The following is a 27,366-nucleotide window of genomic DNA, read 5'->3' as shown; positions in this document are numbered from 1 at the left end:
AAAGCATCTGGTGGAAGACTATTTGAGGCAGTCTGATCCATCCTAAATAGCTACTGACTATCTTCTATGAACAGAGAAGTTAGCACAAATCTTTCTCCAAGATGGCAAACCTCTCCATCAGCCTATGCTGATTAGTTCATAGTAGTTTTCTGGAGAAAAGTGCTAAAATTTTCCTGAGTCTGAATTAAGTTCAATAGGGACATATGTTCACATATATTGAGAAAGTTCCCTATCCAGGGACAGAGAAAATAAGGTAAGTGTACTCACCACCCTTGTTCTAAAGCTAAGTCACTGATCTTCAATATTGGTTACACAGTCACACCCAGGACATTTTAGAAACACTGATGTCCAGTCTCTACCCTTAACGATTCTGACTCCAGTGTGCTAGATGTGCACAGATGTCAGTATTTTTGGAAAGCTGCCCAGGTAACACTGTTTGCAACAAGACAGAAGAATCTCTGCTAAGGATCAGAGTTCAGAAAATCTCAAGGCTCCTGGAACCCATCTCCTGGCTTAGGTATTTATATGGGGTTTCCAGGAAGCTGTGTTTCTTCCCTAAGAGTCCCGGAGACAACTGAAAAATAACCATTTATTTGAACTTGGTAAAGGGCATCTAATGCCCGTCAATGTATTTATCATCAAAAGTCCCAATGAAAATACATACTAGTTAGCAGACTCTGTATTTCCACTCTCTCTAAATGACACATACAAAAGAGTCTTATTAGTGATTCATGTTTTACACATTTATTAACGTGACTTGTAAAACAAGTGAGTTATAATTCCAAATGATTATTTCAAAATGGTGGTGACACCTGAGTGCCTTTAAAGCAATCTCTTTTTTAATATGCACATTTAGCATTTACTCAATCTACTTTATTCTACTGGGAATGCCACTTCTCCAAAATAGCTTCTAGAATGTGTTAGGAAATTTTGAAATGATTTTAAAATAGACTTTCTCACTTCATGTGAAAATTAAGAATGAAAATAGAAAAGGGGAAAGTCGGTTCCAAATTAAAAATGCTTTGATAAATCAATGAAACTGTGAAATGGTTTCCAAATCTTTGGTTTAGTCAGACAATAGTGTTTCCTGGTACATAATCTCTCCAATTTCCCCTTCCCCCACTGGACCACCTTGCTTTGGGGAGAGGAAGAAGATGCTTCTTGTCTTCAGAGATGCCTTCACTTGGCACTGACTTTGCACACCATGGATTTGTTCCATCCTCAGAGCTTCTCTCGGCTCCTATTTCGTGAGCACCTTGTGAATGTCCAGCCCTGGGCCTGGTGCTGTGATAGAGAAACAAGACGCAGTTGCTACCCATATGTAGCTTATAATGGAGCCCTGGAAAATCTCCATTAAAAATGATACCACCACATTGGGGCCTCCCCGGTGGCGCAGCGGTTGAGCACTGGGTTGCGAAGCTGCCCGCGGCCTCTGCGGCACTGGTTCGATCCCCGGCTTCTCCCCGGCCACTGGAGGAGGGTCCCACATGGCGCGCAGACCTCTCCTGCCGCCCCTGCTCCCCTCAGCAGTGTCCTTCGGTCCTTCTGCCTGCTCTGCTCCCCGCTCTGGCTCTGGTGAATTCTCTCACCCTCCCGCGCTTCTGACTGTACCCAGCGCATGTATAAACAAAACAAACAAACAAACAAATAAATAAATAAAACATGCCTCTATTAAAAAAAAAAAATTAAAAAAAAAAAAATGATACCACCACTGCCATCCCTGGTTATCCTTCCAGATGTGCTGTGTGATCTGTATTCAAGGTTATCCAGAATTGTATGCAAATAACTATAAATAAAATAAATAGAATATAAATGTAATGTGAATAAAATAAATATAATCAAGTCACTTGCATTTTTCTTTTTTTTAAAGTTTTATGTATTTATGCATACAAGAACTGGGGTGCAGGCCAGAGGTGTGGGGGGTGAGAGGATTCACCAGAGACAGAGTAGGTCACTTGCATTTTTCAAGCTAGGAATACATAAACATGTGAGATGCAAAATGGACAAAGAAGGAAGCACTTGAATAGAAGGGGTGGGGCTCTTGCATACACAACTTTTAAGTCTAGAATGTGTGTTATCTTATTGCTCTCTGACCCATGAAATGTATTGACAAGAAAAGACCACAGGGCTGAGTCTGTCGTTTGATGAGTCACTGCATCAAAACAACTTTTTTTATATTATTCCTTGTTTCATAGGTGAGGAAACTAAACCGCAGAGAAATTGAGTGATTTACTCAAACCATGCTACCAGGGAGCCCAGATTATAAAGAAGTCTGTTCCTGAAGACTTTGTGGGACCCCAAAGAGGTGCCAATAGGGTATGACACCTGTCACCAGCCTCCTGGCAAATGCAGCCATCATATTTTTTTATCCCGTTTCCTACTTTCTGTAAAATTGACATAAATAATATTTATATTAATGATAAATTAGCAAGAAAACAAGCTCTCATTTCCAAACTTCCAGAGACTTGTGTGTTTTATCTAAACTGTTCAGACTACACACTATTACGTATGCTAATAAGGGCAAACAGTTATTACCAGAAGTTGATTGACCGAGAATGTGGGAGATAATAAACTTTCCTTCATGCTGAATTACTCATATTAAATGGCCATTTATTCTAACATTCTGAATACCTACCCTGTCAAAATATATTAGAGACCATGAATCTTTTATTGCTTATTTCTTTCCTTCTTATATCAAAACTTCTGGTATTTTTGGAACCATGTGAGAAATGGGTTCTAGTATTTACCATTTCCCTGGAGACTCAGTACGATATAGCATAAACTACATTCCATTTTTATATAGATTTAGATTTCATTTGTAAGGCTGAGCATTTAGTAAGGTGAGAGGAATTTATTTCTGTATTTGCCAATCGCATAAGCAAAACCAGGCACTGCTGTTACATAAACAGCGTCACTCATCACTTACCCAGCTCAAAGGAGTAAAAGCACCAAAGAGGTGTTCAATCTTCAAATATTATCATTCAGTTTGAATCGTCAGGATCTGAGAACACTGTCATCTTCCCAGTAGTCGCCACAGAACAAACTAGTTCTGGGAAGGGACAAAAATAGAAAAGGAAGCTGACTTTTTGAGGTAACCGCTACCCTGTCAGCCAAAGGCAAAGCAAGGACAGTAACTGAAATGACCCTTCAGACTCACTCTCTCCTGCACAAAGGCAGAAACCAGTGCCTTACCTTCATCACATTAATTCATGACAAAAAGTTGGTGGCATTTTTGTCTGCACTCTACTAGTTAACAGATTTCTTTAAATCATTAATTTATTGAAACTGTAATTTTCAACAAACTATGGAAGTACTTGGTGCATTATGAAATGCTCTCTAGAAACCAGATATATTACACTCTATGAAAAATTAAAATCCAGTAGGGCAAACACAGAAGTCCTTTATTACTCTGATTATCAAGACATCATAAGGATCTACTCAGCAATTAATCAATTTAGAAAATGATGTAAGCTCATGTGTCTTGCTCATAATGCTCTCTCACTTTTAAATGTTATTTAGGGGGCCTCCCTGGTGGCGCAGGGGGTTGAGGTTGAGCGCAGTGTTGTGAAGCTGTCCGCAGCATCTGCAGTGCAGGTTTGATTCCCAGCCGGCCAGGGAGCTACCCATATGGAGTGGCAGACCTCTCCTGTCTCACCCGCTGCTCCTCTCAGCAGTGTACTTTGGTCCTTCTGCCTGTTCTGTTCCCCGCTCTGTCTCTGGTGAATCCTCTCACCTCCCACACCTGTGGCCTGTACACCATTCTCGTATGCATAAATAAATAAATCTTTTAAAAATATATATATAAATGTTGTTTAGGTGTCTTGTCAACCATATTAGGTAATGTCACATCTTTAGGAACCACACAACTGGGCAACTATTGGGCCCATTGATGCTGGTTAATAAATAGATATTGAATGAATGTTCTGTTGCCATCTTGAAATCCCACATTTTCATTTTTCAAATGATGTAGCTGGTTCTGTCTGCTCTATATAAGATTCTTTTTGCTTTGGATCATTGATAATTTTGTAAAATGCTGTTGTTTGCTTATTTTTGCTCACTCTTCAAACCTATAAGCTCAGGAAAAGTAAGGCCATGCTTACCACCACAAAGATGGGCAAAGTGTCTGTTAGGTGACATTTTAACAATGAATTAAGATAAGTTTGCTTTGGTTTGAATATAGCATCCGCATCCCCACCACCGTAGGCTTAATATAGAAAGACAAAGACTCCACTCAGCACTTGCTATTGGTGAAGGGTTATCTGTGACTCTTCCTGGGTTAAATAGAAAGTGTCGCCAGATTCAGATTTGCAACCAATACATTCCATGTACGGTGCAAAGGCAGTTCAAAGTCTCCCAGCTGTCTCCAGATGAAAGGGCCACTGCGTCCACACACAGTCTCGGGAAACGGGGGACATGTGGCATTGACAACGTAGATGAGGAATTACTCAAGGACAGTTCGTCTGCATTTCCACCATCTCACAATCTCAGAAACCTTAGAAGTAAGTAAGAGTTCAAAGAATTCAGACTAAAATGTTACAGTTCCCAAGACTAAAAAAAAGAGGAAACAATGGTTGAATCGGGTAACCCAATTCCACCATTCATTAGTGTAGGAGGAAAGCTGATTCCCAAAATGAAAACTCTACTCTGTACCGTATTGCATAATAACTATGTATAATGTAGCTATTCAATATTCTTCATCTACATAGTAATTATGTGCTCTTGTAGCCTGCTTATTAAATATACTTATTAGGGCCAAAATGGATGACTATGTACCTTACCCTGAATTATGAAGTGGGAATGATGCTGTACTTATTTCGTAAAGGACTGCCTCCCTTTCCTTTTCATTTCAGACTTATGACTGGGTCTTCAATTTGAACCAAGGCCTGTAGCTAAATTGTACCATGACTCATTTAACTATGTCTGCCCATGCAAATGTGTAGGCAAGTGTTACATTAATTATCTTTAGAGTAGTGTTTGCTCAGCTCACTCTGTGAACATAACCTGTAAAATGAAAGAACAATGACACCGGCTCCTGGGGGTTTCCTTCCCAGGGCCCAGCAGTGCAAGTTCCTAAGGAAGAAGTGATTCACAGAAAGGTGGGCGCAGAGGCAGCGTCCTGAGCTCAGCAGAAGGGGGTGACCTCGGGTAGCACTTCAGATGTCTGAGTCTGTGTGTCAACAGATCTTCGTGAGATGCCGAAACTGGGAAGTGTCTACTTATGGGGGCGTTTCCATCTGTACTTTCAAATTGAAGTTGAGAGGAAGTGTTAGCCTTGTTAACATGCTTGATTAGATGGATAGATGAAGACGCTCACACCAACAAAATAGGAGGAAAATGGTTCTTATCTAACTTATTCTGTCTGTCTATCTGTCTGTCTGTCTGTCTGTCTGCTTGTCTTATACTATCCATCTATCTTACTGGTTTTGTTTTCTGCCATGGAGCCATGATTGAGCCATTCACATAGTATGAAAATTAAGTGGAAAAGATAGTGCCAGGCAAACACTAATCAAAAGAAACCCAATGTAGAGCAGTATTAATTTCAGAGAGTAGATTTCAAGGCAAGAAGTATTGCCAGAGATAAATGAGTGTGTTTCATAATTACAAAAGGGAGACTTTGTCAGGAAGATAAAGCAACCCTAAATATATATGCAATTAATAAATAGTTTCAGCTACAAAGAAAGCATATAGAACTAGTGGATAAATAGATAAATTGATAACACGAGAATTTAAAATATTCATGAGGCTATAGAAGACATGCACGATGTTCCTAACTAAATTACCTTAATTTTTACTGTAGACAGCTGTGGCCAATAAAAATCAGAATGCAAAATCTAGTCAAGGACAAATGAATATAAGCAATATATAAGCAATATGCCTAAAAGCAAACTTCGATAAATTTTAATTGACTTAAAACACACCAAACTTGGAGCCTCCTTGGTGGCGGAAGGGGTTAAGTCTCAGCACTATGAAGCTATCACCAGCCACTGCAGCACGAGTTCGATCCCCGGCCAGCCAGGGAGCAACCCACATGGCGCAGCAGACCTCTCCTGTCTCCCCACTGCTCCCCTCAGCAGTGTATTTCAGTAGATCTGCCTGTTCTGCTCCCCACTCTGTTTCTGGTGAATCCTCTCACCTTTCCGCACCTCTGGCCTGTACTCCAGCTTTTGTATATATATATATATATATATATATATATATATATATATATATATATATAAATATTTAAAAATAAAATAAAATAAAACACCAAATTTACTCCATAACACAGTAGAATTGAACTTAAGTCAATGACAAAATAATACATATAAAATAATCAAATGACAATAAATTCAGTGACACACTTCCAAAAATCTCATGAATAATGAAAAAGATCACAATGAAAATTAGATGTATTTTGATCTGAAAATAATGTAAATATAATCAAAATTTATCAACAGTTCTGCCTGCTTTGAATACACAGACCACAGAGAGGTCTTTTTGTTACTTTTTGTTCTTGTTGAAAATCTGGAATTTATTGTCATATAAAATGTTCATCTTTATGTGGAAGTCTTTCCCACTGGCCTAACTATGGTTTATGTGAAAAACACTTTTCAAAATAAAAATTCATTGAAAAATGTGCTTTGATCAACTGTGATTAAAGAGTGGCAGACAGGACTGACATAAGATCAGTGTTGATAAAGGCATTGACTAATCAGCAAAAATGAAGTTTCAAAAACTGAAAATGTGTTCTTTATTCATAAGCATCAACCAATAGGCAATATAATGGCTCTCCATTTTAAAAGGCATAAACTAGAATTATTAGAGCATATTAATCCTTTGCCTTTTTTCTTTTGTTCCATGCATTCCAAAATGCCATCATTGTTGTACAAGTTCAATCAAAGAACTTCTCACTTTCAGCATTTTTTCTCTGGTTATTCTGATGATTGGTTTCATGTAAGGTGGTTATACTTTCATACAGAAGAGAGGGGATGTTTAAAAATGATCTGTTCTGGTTGTCAAGTCCATTAATTCATCACTAATACAAAATAAAAAAAAGTGTGATCTTCATTTTCTTTAATATGAAAAAGGGACTTTTCTTTCCTTCATGGAAGTGAGATGGTTGTGAGGGAAAATGAGTTCTCAGTTTAACTCCCAGTTTTGTCATTAAACATGTAATCTCTGGGAATCCCCTTAATCTTGTTGATCCTTATTTATTCATAATTAAAATTAATATAATACTACTGACTAAACAGGGTATTATAAAATGCATCTAATTAATGCTATCAGAGGAGACTGAAATCCTTACAGGATTTGCTGAAAGAACAAAACATTACCTTTATTTTCTCCACCCTTGTGTTTCCCACCAAGCTTATTCTAATGTGTTCTTTGAGAAATCCAACATTTGGCAGAATATTGAAGAATTTGACATACAGAGGGATTAGTTTTCTAACTTGCTGCGTAGGATGTGTCTATATTCACTTCTGCCCACTACAAATGTACAGTTTGCGTGACTCCCCTGAGCTTGCAGGAATGGGAGGTTGGAAGTGAGAAATGATAACAACAGCAACAAATATAGAGAAGAGACCTGGACACCGTGATGGAGGTAGACTCATGGAAGGGACTGGAGCTAGGTAGATCGGAATAGCGGTCAACTGCTTTGTTTTACTTGGGTTTTCTCTGTTAGTTCTGGCATGCGTGAATTGTGTGATGGTGTAATCCCAGAATGACTGACGTTACTGCTGGCTCAGCTCTTCATCGATTTACTAGTCTTCTAATTTTGCCAGGATCTAATTCTGTTTCTAGTATTATTATTATTATTATTATTATTATTATTATTATTAATTGCCAAAAGTGGCAAGTGTGGATTCTGTTAGGTGCAACTAAATAAAATGCTCAACAAATGCAGGCATCACTAGTTGCTGTTCCTATTACTTCTATTAACATATTACAGAGAACCAGGACATAGCTCGAAATAAGGGCGAAATCTCAAACAGTTAAATGAAAATGGAATGGGCTACCTATGGAGATTGTGGGTTAACCCTCTCCAGAGGTTTCCAGGCTGTAGTGGCATAATGAGATTGAAAAGAGATTCCCCATAAAGGATTGATGGCTTTTGCTGTGACCCCCTAAAATTGTTTCCAGGGCTGAGATTTAGTAATTTTATTTTTAAAAGGTGCTGCTAGTGAAACCTGCAGGAGCTGTAAGGGGTGTGAATCATTTTATTCAAGGAGACAGAAGGAGTGAAAATGAATCCCTTCTTCTCCTTGCACTTCCAACCTATTATAACACTCGCAGACGAGGCATCTCAACCTGCACTTAGCAACTAGCATATCCCTGGGCGTGATGCCTATTAGAGACGCTGGAGGAATTACTTTGCAACACTGACACATCATCTGTCTCCATCAGGATGTTGGTTAGTTCTATTTGAAAAATCTTAATTGGTTTAAAAATCATCACAAATACTGTATGTATTAATCACATCGGTATATTACAAAGAACAAGATACGATGAAGTAGATTTAACGCATTTTTTAAAAACCTAGTAGATGCAGCTAGTTATGTAATAAATGACGTTGAGCTTTGTTTTGATTACTCTAGAATCAAAATCGTTGGGGCCTCCCTGGTGGCCCAAAGGGTTAAGCATAGCAATATGAAGCTATCTGCATCCTCTGCAGCATGAGTTCAATCCCTGGCTGGCCAGGGAGCAGCCCTCTTGTCTTGCCTGCTGCTCCCCTCAACAGTGTATTTCAGTAGATCCGCCTGTTCTGCTCCCCACTCTGTCTCTGGTCGATCCTCTCACCCCACATATCTATGGCCTGTACCCCAGCTCTTATATGCATAAATAAATAAATCTTGTTTAAAAAAAAAGCTACTCACATGCCCACCCATCATGTTACTTTATTTTTCTTTATTTTTCAAGACTTATTTATTTATTTTTTTGCATAGAAGAACTGGGGTGTCGGCCAGAGCTGCCAGGGGTGAGAGGATTCACCAGAGACAGAGTGGGGAGCAGAACAGGTGGATCCACTGAAACACACTGCTGAGGGGAGCAGTGGGGAGTCAGGAGAGGTCTGCTGCGCCATGTGGGTCAGCTCCCTGGGGATCGAACTCAGGCTGCAGTGTCTGCAGATAACTTCATAGTGCTGAGACTTAACCCCTGCACCACAAGGGAGGCCCTGATGCATGTCATTTTATAGACAGTAGCATGTGTTCCTATATCAGACTGGACACTGTCAAGCACTTTTCCTGTCTGTTTTAGTTGGGCTCAGGTGTGTATAATGGGTCCCACCAAAGTGGTATGAACCAAATATGGCCTTGCTTTTTTCATACAACGAAGTTTGGAGATAGTCCTTCCAGGTCACTCTCGCTGAAGTCAGGCAAGAGCCACCTTCAAAAAGCAGCTTTTCTATTCACCCAACGAGGAAGGCTGTTCTCACCCAGGAGTCATGCTGGTCTTGGAGGCATCGGGAGAGAAGAGGGGTGGAGGCATAGTGTGGATGCCAGCGAGCCGCAGCCCTGTCCCTCTCACTCGGCTCCCCCCAGGGCACATCCTGCAGTCATTTGCTTGCGATTGATTGCCCATAACTGCAAAGAAGAAAACAGAGGAAACATCCTGAGAAAATTGTGGCCTCCCCCAGCAGCCAAACAGCGGGCCTCTTGGAGAGGCAAAGCTGGAGAGGCGATGTCGGTGGGATAACAAATAGACTCCGACCCGCTATTAACTCACTTTATCCTCACAGCAACCCCAGCGGTGCTATTCGGGGGACACTTCCATCCCCATCCACAGAGGAACAAAGGAAGGGTTAGAAAATGCAACTACTTCCCCCCAGCAAGACAATTCATCAGTAGGTGTTATCAGATTCCCAATTTACAGGTTCCAATTTACAGAAGTTGAAGTAACTTGTCTAGAAGCCAGGACTCCAGCCTGTGGGGCCACACAGGGATTCTGGACCTCACCCTGGATGACAGAGATCTCTAGCCCCTACTCTGTCCCTTTTCCCAAGCCCTGCAGTAGGTATAACCCTTCCAGAGTATCCCACTGGCCATGTCGTCAGTCTGCTTGTGAACCTCTCATCGCCCTTCCCATGCTTGCTTTTGGGGCCTCTGCGTCACAACCCCAGGCTCCCAGTCACGGAGGAGACAGATGCGAATGCTGGCAGGGCCCCACCTTAAACACCTGCCACACTGACATGACCAATTCTCACGCTCAGGACCTTCTCTAAAGTCGAAGGAACTTGCTTATCTCGTGCACATGGAAAATGGGGGTTATCATCGTGCGGAACAACACTAAACTCTGAGACACTGACTCAGTGGGTAAAAGCTGCAGCCTCGCTCCCTTTGAAGGGGCACACGAAGGCAGCGTGGTTCCTGCGGGAACTAGCCTTGCAGAACTCAAGTCTCAGACGCATTGCAGCTGCGGGCCAGGCTGCGCTCTGCAGCCCTCTCAGTGTGTGCTGAACCCCGCTTTCCACTGGCTGCCCCCCCCCAATGACAGGTCGCAGGTCTACTCCTGGGCGTCACACTTGCCTTCCCAACTGCCTCACCAAAATCTCTCTAGACTTCATGACGGTTCTGGATGCTTTACCCACCCTCCGTCTCATCTCACAGAAGCTTTCACGACAAATTGACTGCGTGTTGAGTGTTGTCTTGGTGTCTCCTTCTTGGAGGATCCACAAGACCACAACTCCTCACCTCATCCCTCCTGGGCTTGAGCCAGGATTGCCCACAGCAGTTAGCAGCTCAATAATGTCCCTGCTGCCCACGATTCTCCTCTCCTGCTCTCTCTCCCACCCCCTTACTTCCACTGGCAATGCCCAGCGCTCTCCTTTTGGGGAGACAACCTGAAACAAAACTGCTTCTGCAGAATAGCATTGCTGTGCAAACTTCTCAGCTAGACTTTCAGAATCGGCACTTCTAGTCCTGAAACTACTACTATTCATTCTTTCTATTTTGTTCCCTTCCTGGAGTCCAGACAACTTCTCCTAGTCTCAGTTTCCTTGCACCCTCTCCTAAGCATTTATGCTCGGCACTTGAAGTCTATTGAGAGTAGCCCTTCTCCACCTCAGCGGGTGGTGATAGTATGGAACCACTGCTCACCAATATCCATTACCCCCCCCATAAAGGAATATTGTGCTTCCCCACCTTTCCAGCCATGACATGCCCCCCTGATTTGTACAGCCAATTAAATATACAGGAATTATAGTGTTAATTCAAGGCTCCCATAACTATAGTGGTACCCAAGGTCATAAAAAAGCAGGTGATGCACCCCTGTGTTTATTGCAGCACTATTTACAATAGCTAAGCTATGGAAACAGCCCAACTGCCCAAAAATAGATGACTGGATCAAGATGTGGGACATATACACCATGGACTATTCCTCAGCAATCAAAAAAGATAAACTCATGCCATTTGCAGCAACATGGATGGCGCTGGAAGGGATCATGCTCAGCGAAATAAGCCAGAAAGAAAAAGAAAAATACCGGATGGTCTCACTCATAGCAGGAATCTAGAAAACTTAAATAAGGGACCAGGAAAAAGACTAATCAATACAAAGTGAAAATCAAAATCAACAAGCAACTATAGACCAGAAACACACTACATGGGGGAGAAGGGAGTAGAATCAAAACAAGGGGGGGGGTGGGAATTTTATGGGGATGATAACCAAGATGAAAATTGTACAAAAATGAAAAATGATGTAAAAATATATAAAATAAAAATAAAAAAGCGGGTGAATGTAAAACCAGAAATTGCTGCTGAAAAAGATGTCCATATCTCAGTGTTAGACACCAACTAAGTTATTACATTAGAAAAGTAACTTGGAACTAGATCAGAAAGCAGAAATATAGTGGTTTTGCTCCAGTGCTTTGAACGGATGCATACACTCTACTACAATCTAGACAAAACCATTCATTGTTTCTGAAGCATCATTTTAGATTTACACTTTGTTCTTTTGTTTTTATTTTAGGAGTGAAGTGCTAAGAAAAGTAGAATGTGCTTTTTTTAAAAAAAAAATTAACTGTCAAAGAGAAACACAAGTACTTTAAAAGATGAATGTGTGGTGACTCATGTGCTAAGCGTGTGGGTATAATCACCTCCCCTCTCCTTAAGAGAAGTAGCCCATATGCAACACTTCCTAGGCCAGAGTCAGTCAAAACTCACTGGAATAAATATCCCCCTGTACTTTTATTCATGCAGTTTCTTATGAATCATAAGTTGATTCTTTTCTCTGATGCTGCCTGGGATCCATTTATCAGAGTTTTGTCATAAGCTCTGTAAGATTTTACAGCTCACAGTCAATATTTTGTTCATAGATTATAAGAAGAAGCCAACTGTCAGCAAGATATAGTGTAATAAAACAACTCCTATGCTTATGGCAATTTTGAGTTTATTATTTAAAAGTGTTGACTTGCGGATGCTCATTCCGTCGACAATAAGCAGGTTCTTAGTATATGTAAGACAACAGAATAGACATTGTCAAGAAATAAAATCTGCCTTGAAGTCTACCTAACGACCATGTGTGACAAATGCTATGGAATAGAGATGAAATATGACAGAGTAGTTGCTTCTATACATGTACACTCACACAGAGACATGTATGCACTCATGAATACTATACATATGTAGTCTTATATATTTCATATATTTTTCATGTATATTTCATAATAAAAAATAAAGCCAGTCTGTGAGGTGAATGATCACTGGAAACAGTTAAGTACAGACCTCAAAGAACACAGGAGAGTAATGGTGTGGAGGTCTAATTCATTAAATACGGACACTAGTCTGTGTCCACACAGGTCTTAGGAGACAGGTGTTACAGAATGCAAAAGTTGCAACAGGACTTGAACTACTCATTCCAACAAACAAGTCCTACAAGTGGAAATTAGAATTTCCCCAACTTACCTTACTGATTCATCAGCTTTCCATATAAAAAGAAATGGTAGTAGAATGGATGAAGTGAGCAGACTTCCCCACTCACATTCCCTAAACTGCCACTCAGTTAGAGAAACAGAATTTTGCTTACATCACTCTTGACACACCGGATTGTGCCACTAAATGCCACTTGCTTACCACCCACTTGCTTGAAGAGTCGTTACACTTTCCTGTTCACAGACATGGGGGGAATCCAAATTCAACAACACATTCAGGCATCTATTTTGTTCTAAACTTTATTTTTAAAAATTACCAGTAATACATTAATGAAGCCTCATGACTGCAAGTTCAAATAAAGTGGATTTGGCTTGATGACCCCAAAACTCTTAGATTTCACTTGACCCTCGAGAGAAACTGTTACCAATTTTGAGCAGTTTTAGAATTTCAGCACGACTGGCAAAGAGGGTGAGATAATTCTTTTTTTTTTTAAATATTTATTTATTGTTTATACAAGAACCAGTTTACAGGCCAGAAGCACGGGAGGGTGAAGAATTCACCAGAGACAGAGCAGAGAACAGAACAGGCAGACTAACTGAAATACACTGCTGAGGGGAGCAGCGGGCAGGATGGGAGAGGTCTGCTGCACCATATGGGTTGCTCCCTGGCTAGCTGGGAGTCGAACCTACGCTGTAGAGGCTGTGGACAATTTCACAGCACAGTTCTCGACCCGCTGTGCCACCGGGGAGGCCCATGGGTGAGATAATTCTTGATTGTGGGGTGGCCCTGAAGGATCCCTGGCTTCTCCCCGAGATGCCAGCAGCATCCTCCTACCCCAGCTAAGAAAACCAGACGTTGACAAATGTCCCCAGGTGGGTGGTTGGGTGGGTGGGGAGACAATGTCTGCCCAGGTTTAGAACAACCACTGAGGAGCTGAAGGGATGACGCTAGTGAAATAAGTCAAAAGGAAAAAGGTAAGTATCGGGTGGCTTCATTTATATGTGGCATTTAGAGAAACCGAACAAAAGGTCAGGAAAAAGATGAAACTAGCAAGCTGACCACAGAGCTGAGGCACAGAGCAGGGGAAGGGAGGGAGAGGTCACAGCAGGGGAGGGATGAGCACAAGGGTGAGTGGTGATGGGTCCCGGGTGGCCTGCTGGTGGAACTATGGGGACCCCGCCTGAGGGGAGAAATCAAATACTGTCCAAAAACTAACAACAGTGTAAGAAACTTAATAAACTTAACAAAAAACCACCATCTAGAATGTGCTACTTGAGACTTTTTATCCTGCATTTATACTATATTTTATACTATATTTTATCCTGCATTTATACTGTATTTATATTATATTCATTCGGCCACTGAAATCTATAGGGATTTGTGTATATATTTTTAAATATAAAGACATGAAATATACATATTATTCTGTATCTTGGTTCTCTTCACCTAATAGTAGGTATTTCAACATCAATACCTTATTTTCTTTATTTGCTATGTACCACTCCTTAGTGCGATATATTATTTCTTTAAATACTAATGTTTAGGTTGACTTAGGTACATTCAACCCACTAGGAAAAAAATCATTCCACATATTTGCTCCCAGTTGTGCCTAAAATTAATGCCTGTCACATCTGTGTGAGTCGCTTTTGCTTGCCATTTCTACCAGACAGAATAAAAATATGCAATACCAATATTTCAAAATATCCCCTGTAATTTCTTACATGTTCTCTAAATTATTCTCTACCCCATTATCTGTTTTCTGATGAGGGAGCCACAATGCCTCGGCATAAACAGGCCTTGGGCTTCACCCTTGCAATACCCAACACACTCTGTTTTCTTTCCTTGGGCATTCTGAGGCTAAGCATTATTGAAGCTATAAATCACCTATTCACAGATTCATTTCCCCTGAAAGGGCCCAAGAGCCCCCTGGGTGTCCTGTGTTTGAGAAAACATTGATTCTGAGCTAGAAGCTGTGTGACAGAATGGAAAAGATTCTTGATTAAGAGTGAGAAGGACCAGGTTCTGCCCTCAAGTGCCCTAAGAAGTTCCTCCCTACTCTGAACCTCTGTTTTTCTATCAGAGTGATAGGATTCCAGTAAGATGGCTTCTTAAGATTCCTCCTGGCTGGAATTCTGTGGTTTCATAACCTTTTCAATCCCTTTAGTTGGAAGACCAACATTGTCTGCAGCTTTTATTCAGCCTTAGTTGACATAGGGTGCCCACGTCAGTTGCAAAACAAGGTCCTTTTTTCAAAAACAAAAACCTGTGTTAGTGGAGGTTGCTGACCCTCTTCTGCATCTCATCTATGCCAATGGTATTAGACAACTTGCGGCTATACTGAAACTATGATCTAGCAATGCCAATAGAATGTCTCACCCAGCTAGTTCTTTGCTGGGCACGTGAGACAGAATGACCCAACGGGTCATTCCCAAAATGGCAGCTGAGTGCTGCGGAGGAGAACGTGTGCCAGGTGCAAGAGGAGCCCTTGTCTACATGACCAGTAAGAACCCACCCTGCCCAGAAGCTCCAGTCTCCCAGATGAAAGTTAGCCCCTCCTTGGAGCAGTACTTTTGAGCTTATGTTCTCTCTTCTCCAATGCTTGCCATGCAGTAAGTTCTTACTCTGATGAGCTAAGCCTGTATTCTGAATTTTTTGGCTTTTGGTCATCAGGCAAAAGGACCCTCACCCATGTGAGTTGGTAACAATACCAATAGTCACATCCTAACAGTGCCCATCTGGCCTATATTCAGAGGAAAGCGTCCCTAACTGTCATCACTTCAATTCTGTAACCCCAAACTCTATAGGTTGGCAATCTGTAGATTGGGAAGGGACAAATCAGAGAGTGTTGATGGAGTGAAACTTCCCCACTAGGAACAATAATAAGCAATAAATCAGTCAGATCCTCCTTCATGGTGGTTTGGATTGGAGATTCAGAAAACTCCTGGAAATAGAGCCATAGACATGAAATATAAAAGAAGAAAGATAATGGCAAGAAATGACAGCTACAGGTAAACAGAAGTCATGACATGGAGAAGAGAATTTCAAAATGGAAGGTGAAGATTTGTAGAATAGAAACAGAGAACTGAGTCATAGAGGACCCAGGGGTTCTTGAGGGGAGAAGGGTATTAGGAAGAATGCGGCTGAATGTTGCTGAATCCTCTTTGCTGACATTGTAGACTCTGGGATTCCATGGGCATATGCCTGAGTTGAGGACAACTGGAGACTAAAGATTTAACTATATGATAGATGAGAAAGGCATGATATCCTAGCAAAGGCCACAACAAAACCTCAGCCGCATTCGCTTTTCCATCGACCCCATAACTTTGACTACAGAAGAGTATCTAAAACATGATAATTAGCCCTAAAATTATAGCGTACAGTGAGAACAACCTCGGGAACAACAGGACATCAGTCAAGAACACATCACACACTGTAATAAAACAAATGCAATCTCTGGACAGAGCTGCCCACACAATGCATGATCAATGTCAAAATCAACTGGACTGACAACATTCTCTTCTATTTTTCAATAGAAATGATCACCGATGAGCCCAATCTGGAATAAAAAAAAACAGTAACTCAAGGATTAGAAGAAAATTCCCCACAAATATCTGAAGCTGGCGAAATCTTATTAAGAAACTAAATTAAATAAAACAAGAACTCAAAGACATTTTCCAAAGAAATGACAGAGCTGAAATAAATTTGGGAATAAAACAAAATCAGGAAGTTTGGAGAATGGTGATTGGAGAAAGTAGGAGAATGCTAGTTTTCAAAAAAACTTTAGAAGGATATTGAGATAAAATTGCAATATCATTTAAAAACAATGATACCACTGTCTTCATATTTTTCACAGTACAATTTTTTAGCTTAAAGAGGATGATTAAAAAAAAGCAATACTTTGTATACTGAATAATTATTTGATACTCATTTTTTCTATTTGAGTTTTTAAAATAATTTTTAAATGGACAGGAAATAAATGAGTGATTCTGATATTCAGCATTTCTAGGATGTCATTTTAACAGCATTTTCTGGTTTATCATTGTGTATTTTTCACTTCTCAAGTGCACACAGATATTCAGAATGGCATTCATGTAATGGTGATAATATTTCTGAAGAGCTAAAATGATTTTCAGTGATCTTCAGTTTTTCTTCTGTGTGCTTTTCTACCTTTTGTTCATTATTTAATGAGAGCATATATCCATTTCACAAAAAAATAATAAATTACATTTTAAAATGTAATCAGGCAAACTAGATAAATATCTCATTTTCTCTTTCTCCAGTTATGATCAGACTCTTCCAAGGAGAACTAGACAATAATGCAAGAGCCCTCAGTTGTCTCAAGAGAATAAATGTGAAGATATTTTCATTTTCTACAGCATCACCGAAACTCATAGAAATGGAATTTCAATGACTGTCTACTTCAAGTGTCCGGCTTCACATTTTTATTTTTAAGTTTTGAGATTCGTTTGTCCTCTTTAGAAGCTGAACAGCACTGTGGCTAAGTTGCCCATCCAAAGTAAAAAGAGCCAGTTTGCTCACAATATGTTTTGGACTAGTTGAGGGGTCCGTGTGCGCAGTGGTGTTGACCCACGGCCCCCAGGAGACATTCCCTGGGTGTGCTCCATGTCTATGAAAGTGCTGGCACTTGGGTCCCCTTGCCAACGTGCTGTCACGCTCACATATATTTGCACACATCTGGGAGAAGCCGAGTTATCATCAAAAGCGTGCGATTCCTGTGTCAAGAATGACACATCGGACCAATAGCTGGAACAAAGATGTATTGCTGATAAGAAATATGAATGCCCTACACTGAGCATCAATCCACCAAATCGTTCTCTGCGAACACTCGTGAAGCTTTATAAATGAGGCGCACACAGACGCCAAGGTGATCAGGGACGGGTGTCAGGCGTGCTTAGTCTCCGAGCATCACGACACCCCAAGACAGGAGAAATGGAGAGCAGGTGAGCCTGGCCCAGTCTTCGCCACTGCAGAGGTGCTGTGTGCCACTAAATCCATGTACTTTTCCATTCCAGATCCAAATTCCCAAGTGACAGCAATTCTGTCACTTGCCTCAGGAGATTGAGTCTATCATCTATCTGCCAGCAAGATGTCGCCGAGAATAAGTCTAAGTGTTCCCATTATTTTCATCCTATTACTCCGAGTTATCCCCTACTGGGCCATTCTAAATACTGTAATTTCACTCTCATCTGTTTTTATTTCTTTCAAATATTCACAGGCTATCATTATTTCCCCCTGTATTTGTCCCTCAGCTCTTTTAATCTTTCCTTATAAGTAAGCCCCTCCATCATATTTTTCCTTGGAAGACACAGTAGTGAGTATAAGGGTGCCGTCCATTTTTCTTCATTGCGTGTGGAAAATGAGGTCCATTTATAAGAGTTTCCCAGGAGATAAATCACCTAGATCCCAGGAAGCTGGAGGGTTTTGACAATGCATTACTTGCTCTGCCAATGATGCTCGAATTTGGGGGCTGTTCTCCTAAAATTGGTCCCTGAGGATCATTCGGCTGGGCCTAGGATGCTGACCCTGTCCCAGAGAGCCCGCGTGGGCTGGCCTGGCGGGGGCTCGCCACAGCACTTCTAGGATCCCAGTAAGCTGCAGCGAGTCTCAGCTGCAAATTGAATGCCAGCGAGAAATTCATGAGACGTGTCTCTAATAAGGATGGAAAGCTTGTTGGGCAACGTTGAGCTCAGCTTCGACGACTCAACTGTTCACCAGGCTGCCCTGTGCCACGGTTATACATAAAACATACCTTCACCTGAGATGTGGCCAGCAAAGCGCGAGACCTGGTGCAGCTGCTGATAAATGGGTGCTTTTCATACTCTCTGAGCTGGAAGAAATCATTACTGCTCAGCTTCCCAACTCAGGTTCTGTCCGGGGCTGCGGCTGCATGAATGTCTAGCTGGGGCCAGCTCCCCACACGGTGACTGGGCGATCTCCCTCTGGACCACCTCCACCCTCTCCACGCGCCGCACGGTTGGGCCACGGAAGTGGGTGAGCTATTGAGTCATCCTGTCTCGATGGATTATCCTGATGAGCTCGTAGTCCACAATGAACCCGAGGTCTTTAGCACAAGTCACACTTCAAAGTATCAGAATAGGGTACTTGGAAGAGAGAAGGGAGCTCTTCAAAAGAAAATGAAGATGGAATGATCCTCAGAAAACAATGAAGAGCGCATCCTCAGCTCCCTGTCAACATTTCCTGTCACCTGCTGGAGACTTCCGGGACACTGCCCTCAAGGTGTTACTCCCTGGCTGGGTTGGTTGCGTGTTGCTTTTGGACCTTTTTGTAGCTTTCTCACTGTTCTTCTCATCCCCCCTAAAATAGCTTGTTCTCTCAAACCCTCTTCTTGCACTGGAGGTTCGATTTCTCACCATTTTTCATTGGGGATTCATACTCACTTTCATTGCATCCGTTAGCTTTCATACGAGTGACTCTGCACCCTCGCTCTCTCCTGGGTGCAGGTACACACGGCACTGCTTGCTTGGAGACCACCTGAAATTCTCCCAGCTGCTCGGATGCGGGTTTGCACAGACCCTCCCTGGCTGCTGTCCCCTCTTCAGTGGCTCCATTTTTCATGGATCCTCTTGCCAAGCCCCGTATCATCTCCGACTCTGCTTCCCTCTCTTCCCACCTCCCCCTCTCCTACTAAACCCATTTGTTCCCCATCACTACTCTTCTCCAAAAGAAAACCCCGCAGGGCCTTCCCCAAGGCCAATGACAGTCGCTTTTTACCCACCTCCCATCTCCCCCGAATCAGCCGTGTCTTCCATCTGCGTTGACATGTGTCACAAAGGGTTTTCAGTATTAAATGTGTTCGAGAAATATGGACTATAAAAGTGTTTAACTTCAGAAATTTTTAGGGCATTTAACATCATAATGCAGATCATGGGTTTGAATACACAATGTTTACCAAATTTATGGATAATGGAATCCCTTTTAGAGAGGAAGAAATGCTTCTTGGAGCAGAGCTTGTTGACAGATTAATTTACTTAAAATATTTGTCTTTAAGAGGTAGTTCCAGTGATGTTTCTTTCTAGAATTTTCATTCTGAAATGTCTTGTTTTCCGAAACATAACACCAATACGATTATCTGATATTATTTTCTTTGCCTACTCTGATACAGTCAAAAGATTAAATTCCTTTGTTCCCAATGTTATACCTTTACTTACAACAAATCTTTCAATGAATATATTCTCCCTCTTTCTCATCCCACCTCATACCTTTCTTTCAAAATATACCCATCCTTCGACATTCATATTAAATGCTACTTTCTATAAGACACTTTCTCAAAAGAAATTTCTTAAAAGGTAGGAGATAGGTGATAATTAAATTCATTTGTTTTACAGGACTGTTGTGTAAATGTACTTACATGTGCTTTTGCATACTTTCTTCCCCTGTTAATCTGAGGGCCTGAAATATATACTTCACATATTTTTGGATCTATAATGTCACCTCAAAATATACAGAAGAATTATTTGATAAAATCAAAAATAAATCCATGTTTTAAAAAATTATATTAAATTCAAAATCTGATAAATTATTCCAATTTAAAAACACAATAATTAAGAGCATTCTAAATAGGGCAATGTTTGAAAAACTTCCTTTAAAATGAAAAGCGAAGAGACAATTCACACCATTTAAGTCAACATTGTACTGGATAGCCTCGCTGGCAAAATAAGTAAAGGAAAAGATGTTGAAATTATAAGACTTTAAAGAAAGATTTAAAAAAATACATTTTTACCATTTGCAGATATCAAAATGATCTTCAAGTAAAACCCAATGAATCTTCAGAAAAAACATTGGGAGGCATTGCACAGAAAAACAAATACACGAGTAAGTGTTAAACTGGATAATCATTGGGCAATGCCAACCAAAAGCATAATAAGGATCATATTATACAAATTCCATGGGTAAAAATTGAGAAATCTGATAATACCAAATGTTGGGGAGACCATAAATCATTAAGGTTTTTAAACCTTTTTGATGGGAGTGTAAGTCGGAAACATTGGAAAACATTTTCAAATTAGTATGTAAATTTGAACAATCTCACATGGCACAATCAAATAATCCTGTCTAGGCTGACCACACCTTTTACATGTGCACAGTAAAAATGCACAAGAATGTACAAAACGACACAGCAACCCAAAGGCTCATTGGAATGAGTATGAATAAAGTTGAAATATTTGGATAATAACTTTGAAATATTACTCAATTGTCATCATTTTTTGAACTATAGCACATGCAGTAATATGGAGGAATCTAACATTGCCATATTGAATAATCATATTTTTATAATTGTATTTTTATAAGCATTTTAAAAACTTCATAGGATGCTTTCTGGAATACATACATACATGATAATATCCTGAGAAGCAGCAAGGGAAGGATTAACGCCAGAGGCTGATTCATAAGAGGATGCAGGGGAGACGTGGAGGGGAAATCAGAGCAGCCATGAGCCAGGATGTCAATTCATCCAGTTCTGTTGGCCATTTTCAAGTGCACAGACACAGGCCCGGGTCCAGCGATGAACTGGAGAGAAGCTCACGGGGGATTGGCTTGAGCAACTAGGAGAGAGTTGTGCTGTTTACTGAGGTGGGAGAAGAAAATTTCATTTGAGTTTGTTGGGGAGAAAAATAATTTTCCCTCTACCTTTTGAGTGCTTAGTTAAGATCCCTGTGATAAAAGACTGACTAATAGAGAAAATCCAACAGAAATCTGTTAACAAATGTGTCCTATGAATACATGGGGGATACCCAGGGAGAACGAGTTACTCCCCAAGTTTTCTTTAATTTCAGGATTTAATACTATCTTAATAGGGGTGGGGGGAGAGAGGAGAGATGTAGGTCACTTAGGGAAAAGGAAATTATTTTTCAGATGATAAATGGCCCTTGGAATAATGAATGGAAGGTACCGTCGGGTGTGACTCAGGGTGCACGCCCGCAGTGTGGACATGGTTTCCTAGCCTGCAATGAGTCAGCACTCCCTGCTGATGAAGCGCCTGCAGAGGAGATTTAAGATAATTGAGTTTCTTTTGGAAGATCTGTCACTAGACCTAGAAGGAGCATTCAGAGAAAGCCTCTGCTTGCATTTCCTGCCTTGTAAGTGCCTACAATTCAAAACAATCAATAGAAGGAATTGATGTAGTTCAGGTGGTGGGTCTTGCTGCCTCCCAGCTGAACACAAAGTTCCCCTGTGTCAGAGTCAGAATCTCAGGGGTTCAGGTGGACTTGCACATAGATGGTATGGGGGAGCCCCCCACCCAGAGCCCTGTCTCTCTCTGTGCCGGCTCACATAGTGGGACCACATATCCCAGCCTGCCTCGCAGCTGCCTAGTAACCCAGTTCTAGCCGCATGGGTGAGCAGATTGGATCGGGATCTCTGTTCCTCTTCCCTTCCCGAGGCTTAGGGATCGTGGTTCCAACAAACCAACATGCTGAAATCCCTCCAGAACAGAGCCACCTGCTAATTACTCCTGCCTTGAAGAGTTCTGTGGTCAAGAAATAGACTTTTTTGATTGCTGAATAAGTATTCCATTGTGTGTATGTATGTATGTATGTGTGTATGTATGTATGTATGTGTGTGTGTATATACACACCACATCTTTTTGATCCAGTCATCTATTTGCGGGCATTTGGGTTGATTCCAAGTCTTACCTGTTGTAAGTAGTGCCACAATAAACACAGGGATGCAGGTAATATATACATATATATATATAAATTATTAAAAAAAGAAAAAGACTTCATGTATGCTTGTGTTTGAACCATTTTATATTTTTAGATACATGCTACCTAAGTAAGTTATAACTGAAGAGCTGTTCCATCAAGATTTAATTAGCTAGATTTAAAATGCATATTAATACTTTCTAATATAAATATGGAAATATTTAACACAAGCTATCTATGTGTTCAAGCCAATCGACCCCACCTAATACAAGACCAGTGTTTTCAGTTGAAGTTCTGCTTTAACGAAAACTGATTAAATATGGAGACACAACAGGTAGTACAGAAATAGACATCACAGGTTAGAAAGATGGAGGCGCATCTCGTAAAACTGTCACCTGCTATCGCTTGGAAGGAAGATGGAGAACTTCTGAGTATTACTCTGGAAGCAGCAGAAAGAATGTGCTAGAATATTCATGCTTATGGGTCGTTTCTTGATGTTTATACAAGGAGTTACATGCCAGCGTGTGTAAGCAGAAATTAAAGAACTTTACGGGGTTGAAGAAGCTGATTTCTTCCAGGTTGCAAAGAATAGGAGAAAATTTAAAAGAGGCCCATTAAGATTTCCCAGTTAAAAGAAAAGAAATAGGAGTTGAGCCTCATGGCAAAGATAGATTAAGGTTGTTATAGTTCTACCCAAGCCTTCTGTTTCAGACAGCCTCAAGGTAAGTGCAGGTAATTTGAGGGCAAAAGAGAAGAAATATGGGGGAGGTATCTGGGCGCAAAGCTAGGACAGGGTTGCTGCTGCCTAGAGCTCCCCAGAAGCAAATAGATCAAAAGTCTGTTGCCAAGCACTGTGAGGGCGGCCTGGCCAGGGAAATCCTGGCCTGGCCTGAGATGCCTTTAATGTCTCAAGCCATAACCCTCTCCTTCCCAGGGTTCACACATGCACAGCAGCCCACAGGCCGCCAGCACTGAGCTCCACACAGATGTGCCAGCAGGCCAGCAAGGGCATCGCAGGGGGCGCCTTGGAGAAAGGGGGAGGGTCTGCTGGCTCCCCTGCGGGACTCTCCACACGCTGGTTCCCCGTTCCCGGCTGGCAGTGTGCCACTGAGGACCACTTGGCAAGCTTCTTATGAATGGGAGCTCCCACTGGGTCCTGCTGTTACCCTCCGTGTCTAGAGGTTCTCAACCAGGCTGATGTTATGGAGCAAGGGAAGGGAGGAAGCTGCGAAAGGCCAGCGCTTTCTGCTCCTGAGTTTTGGTTCTGCTGCTTACTGTGCCTCCTGCAAGGCCCTGACTCATCCCCTGTCCTGCGCGATCTCAGAGGCGGAACCTGAGTTGCTGTAATAGACCCCACCACCCCAGGCAGGCCAAGGAGGAGCAGCCTGGCGGCGGCCTGTGCAAGGCTCTCCAGAGGGAAAGGCAGGTCCTCCTCCCTGAGGCCCACTTCTCCCACAGAGGTGTCTGCTCAGGTGGTGGATGGCGGTCAAGTTCATCATTACTGTTCTGCCTAGATGCCGGGGGAACAGACCGAGGGAAAGGCTCAGACACCAGTGTTTGGGGAACTCTGCACCATGTGGCTGGTATTTCTGCAGCTGTGAGTTCCAGGCAGTGCCAGCTCCTCCTTGTCCACACTCAGATGCAGAGGGGAAAGTGTACGAGAGCCCGCTGCGTCTTAGACTCTGCCTGTTGTCCTATCCAAGCGCGGACTTTCGGAGGGCATCTTCATTACAAACAGCCTGGAGAGAGACTGCTGCTCTCAGTCAGCCACAGGCAGCACGAGTCGTGGCTGAGGAAGCCAGGCTCCGCCCTTGCATGGCTGCATCAGCATTTAGGGCTCTGTCTCCAAGGCCAGCGCAGAGGAGGCCTCCCTGCTGATTGGGATCCCCAGGCAGGAAGCTGCGCATGTCGCTCCCGATCACGGTGCGTGTGGTCAGGACTCCACCTGAATCCCGAGGTCAAATCCAGGAGGCAGATGGTTTAGACAGGGACTCACATGGGGCAGGAGCTGTGTCAGATGTGGCGTCTACCTGCTGATACCAGTGACGGCCCTTCTCCCCCGTGATGACTCCAAAGATGTCTCCAGATGTTGCCAAATTGTCCAGAAACACCAGCCTTCAACAAGGCTGTGGATCATCATGGCTGTGGCTGAGAACTGCATCTTTGAAATTCTGCCCCCGAGTCAGACATTTGCCCATGAAGGCATAGTCAGGAGACCTGGTTTTATTCCCAGACGGTTTAAACTTCCAAGCAAACTCCAGATGTGACTATTCCACACTCCTGTCCACGTCCACCTGCTGATGAAGCCTCAGAACATCTGTGTGCGCTACAGTCATCTTTTTTTTTTTTTTTTTATTCTTGATCCCTTGAATTCTTCATTTTACACTAAGCAGTCCCGGGCACTGAGGAGGTTTTTAAACCAAAATAACAACAGAGGAAGGAGGAGAAAAGCCGTGTTGTTCCTCCTCTGTTTTACTTGAAATATTGACATTATTGGAAAAAGTCACCAAAAGAAAACAGGAGAGATAATAAAAATGTCCCCATTAGAAAGGAATTTATCACATCAAAATTAATGATTTTCAGCCAGGAACAATGCCACTCTTGGGTTGTCAAGTTAACTCAATTTCAATTTAACTGAGTCACTCTATCATCCAAATCAGAGCAGCAGACAGAGATGAATTAGGGCAACACAGGGGCTCCTTACGCGATGTGCTCTGGGTGAGAATGAACCCCGGGGAGTGTTTTTGCCTCTTCATACTCTCTCTCCTCCAGGAATTATCTTTCTCAATTGCAATGATGAAGGTGTCATCAACTTGACCTTATTCCAAGACTGTGATGGCCATTTTCTTTGTCTCCCTTTGCAGCGGAGAGAGACGCCACACTTTCCAGGGGGTGAAAACATAATCTTCTCCTCTCGGGGGATCTGCAGTGATTTCAACAGGTCCCATAAGCACCTCTGCTTAGTCCTTTAAGACGTCGGAAAGCTGGCTGTCGGCATACAGAAACCTCTCCATGTCTCCTTGTGGGGTGAGTAGGGGTGAAAAGGCTCCCGGGATGCCCCATTGGGCATTCTCAGGACGTTGGCTCAGCAAGGGTTTCCTGACAGCAAGGCTAGGCCATTGGGACAGAGATGAGAGAGACACGGGGCTGCACTCGCCAGTGATTCGAGCGCCATCTCTGACGACTTTCCCCGAGCAGCACTGTGGGAGTCAGAACAGCAAGAATAGCAAGAGGGGTGTCCAGGTACTGGGGAGCCCTCTCCCTAGGTCCCCGGTGACACCAAGGCTGGACTGGAGATGCTTCCCTGTGCTCCTGACTCGTGTCTCAGCTCTGCACCCAGACAGTGAGCATCGGGAGAACACTCCAGGTGCAGCTTCAATAAATGTCGGGGCCCCCGTATGACTGATGCTCTGTCCAGAACTGCATGGCAGAAATTCTTCATCATCTAAGAGCGAAAGGAATCTGAGAGGGCAGCCCGTCCTTCGAGATGGCTTCTGAAGCCATCGAGGCCCCCGAGGCCCAGCAACACTGCTCCCCGCCTCTCTTTCTCGTCTCCCCACTCACCTCCCGCACTCACCTCCCGCCGCTGCACTCCTGCCCCGGGCCCTTCCCTCTGGCTCCTAGCCTTTCTCTCCACTCTTTGCTCTCCACCTGCCCCTCCAGTTTGCATGGTGCAGATAGCTGCGTTTTCCTCTGCTGTTCTGCCTTTCCCTCGTTCCTTTGGGCCTTAGCAGAGAAAACATCTCTTTTGCTCCCATCTCTTTATTTTTGTCTCTCTCTCTCTCTCTCGCTGCCTCATCTCCTGATTCTGTTTAATGCACATTTAGAGAACTGTGCAGGCAAGAGAGTGAGGAGAGAAGGCCTGGAACGCTCACCCTTCACCTCACTCAGCATCCTGCAAACTCAACACAGAGCTGCTTGGAATCTGCTTTGCAGAACATCTAGTCAGAATTACTTAGAGGGCTAAGGTGACAGCCCCGTCGCATCTCGGAGCTTGAATGCTCTCTCCATCTCTAGGGGAGGATCCAGCAGGTGTTTAGACAATTTTTGAGTCTCTGCTATAAATATGGGCTGAGGAGGAGGAGGGGAGTGACTGGGGGCTGGCGTTGCCAGGGGCGTCTGCATGGAAGATAATGCTTTTGAGTCAAGCCTGGGGGAGAGGGGAGAGAGGTGGGGGTCGAGTGGCGGTGGAAAGCTGCTCCAGGAAATGACAAGAAGCAGAGAGGAAGATGACATAGTGATAAGACAGTGCATTCAGTGAGGGGGTGTGTGTGTGTGTGTGTGTGTGTGTGTGTGTGTGTGTGTGTGTGTGTGTATGAGAGAGAGAGAGAGAAAGCGAGGGGCCTCTCCATGGCTTCCTAACTGTCCAGTGTCTTTCAGACCCTGTTGATCTGCTCCTTTCTTACCCTAACTTGTAAAAATTTCTTGTTGATGATTTTAAAATGACGCCTGCTCCTGGTGGCTTCGGCACTGCCCGCTCCTGATCCCTGAACACTTGCTTACAGCTTCTCATCTCTCATCCCGTGGGGAGTGAACAGAACCCTAACAATGGCCGTCGTCAGAATTCTCATTCCCCTGGATTCTGTGATGCGCTTCGGTGAGGACAGGAGCCGCCACGTTTACTCTGCTGATGTGAAGTTGCTGGAAGCAGCTCAGACACCACGAGGCGTTTTAGAAGCCGTCCTGGTGGGATACAGGAGGGCCAGGGGCTTCCGGAGACCGTCTCAGCCTCTCCAGACACTGCCTTCGAGCCCCAACTTACCGACCTACTGTGGAGAAGACTCTTAATTTCTCTAGCTTCTAGTTCCCTCTTTGGTTAAGTCCAGATGAGAAGAACC

At 42.7% G+C, this 27,366-nt stretch overlaps 1 long non-coding RNA gene across 1 annotated transcript; it reads right to left on the bottom strand.

The window, feature by feature from the left end:
- Positions 1–826: 826 nt before the first annotated feature.
- LOC119252395 (uncharacterized) lies at positions 827–27,032 on the bottom strand. The gene is made up of 4 exons (XR_005126800.2): positions 26,935–27,032; positions 9,416–9,563; positions 2,927–3,049; positions 827–1,284 (listed from the first exon to the last, which is right to left on the bottom strand). It is a non-coding gene; the product is annotated as an uncharacterized LOC119252395 (long non-coding RNA).
- Between the last annotated feature and the right edge of the window lie 334 nt (positions 27,033–27,366).

The sequence above is a fragment of the Talpa occidentalis genome, unplaced genomic scaffold (genome assembly GCF_014898055.3).
Source record: "Talpa occidentalis isolate TD23 unplaced genomic scaffold, MPIMG_talOcc4v2.1 talOcc4.10, whole genome shotgun sequence".
Lineage (NCBI taxonomy): Eukaryota > Metazoa > Chordata > Mammalia > Eulipotyphla > Talpidae > Talpa > Talpa occidentalis.
This window is presented reverse-complemented; position numbering and strand designations above follow the sequence as displayed.